General features: G+C 40.9%; 1 non-coding gene across 1 annotated transcript; it reads right to left on the bottom strand.

The window, feature by feature from the left end:
• Nucleotides 1–322: 322 nt before the first annotated feature.
• TRNAE-CUC lies at nucleotides 323–395 on the bottom strand. Its single transcript has one exon. It is a non-coding gene; the product is annotated as a tRNA-Glu (tRNA).
• Nucleotides 396–734: the final 339 nt, after the last annotated feature.

Raw genomic sequence — 734 nt, 5'->3', positions numbered from 1 at the left:
TGTCTAGAAAGACAAATATTTAGGAACGGAGGGAGTATTCAGGATTTCAACATGGTATCATAAGAAGCTTCTTCAGCCCATTGTTTTTCTTCAAAAGTTTCAGGGTTAGTGTTGGGTAAGTCAGAGAAGCATTTTCAGTCAACAGGCCAGCTTGTTTCACATCAACTGAATGTCCCCTAGACTGTCTGATCTACTGCGTGCTTGCAGGTTTAGTTCAAAGGATCTGTCGGCAGGAAGGTTAGGGTAGTCCACAAATCATGATCGGAACAACTACATCATCATCATCATCATCAAAAGTTAAATTACAGAAGAATAAAAAACGTTCCGTCGCCGGGACTTGAACCCGGGTCTCTCGGGTGAGAGCCGAGTATCCTAACCACCTAGACTACGACGGATTTGTGAATTTTTGATGTAGATGCCGGTAATTGATTAAATTCAGTTCTGACGTACTAAAGTACATACAGTGTTCACTTGAGATAGCTTACCAGGTTGGCCACTTGGTGCCGTTGTCGGTTGCTTAATCACTCAAAACCCCACAAAAGTGTAGTACTCCCTCCTAAGTCCTAATATTCATCTTAAGCAAGTTGAGACCATTTCCCCGTTCATCATCCTTTGTTTTAGGTAAATGTCAAAATGTTAAAAATATGATGCCTGTTTTTTAGCGTTTGCCAGCGGGCATCCAGATTTGCCACATGAAAACATATAAATTTGTCATGTTATTGTGTAAGATTTGC

The sequence above is a fragment of the Triticum urartu genome, unplaced genomic scaffold (genome assembly GCF_003073215.2).
Source record: "Triticum urartu cultivar G1812 unplaced genomic scaffold, Tu2.1 TuUngrouped_contig_4645, whole genome shotgun sequence".
NCBI lineage: Eukaryota > Viridiplantae > Streptophyta > Magnoliopsida > Poales > Poaceae > Triticum > Triticum urartu.
The sequence above is the reverse complement of the archived record's forward strand: the minus strand, read 5'-3'. Positions and strand labels throughout refer to the sequence as shown.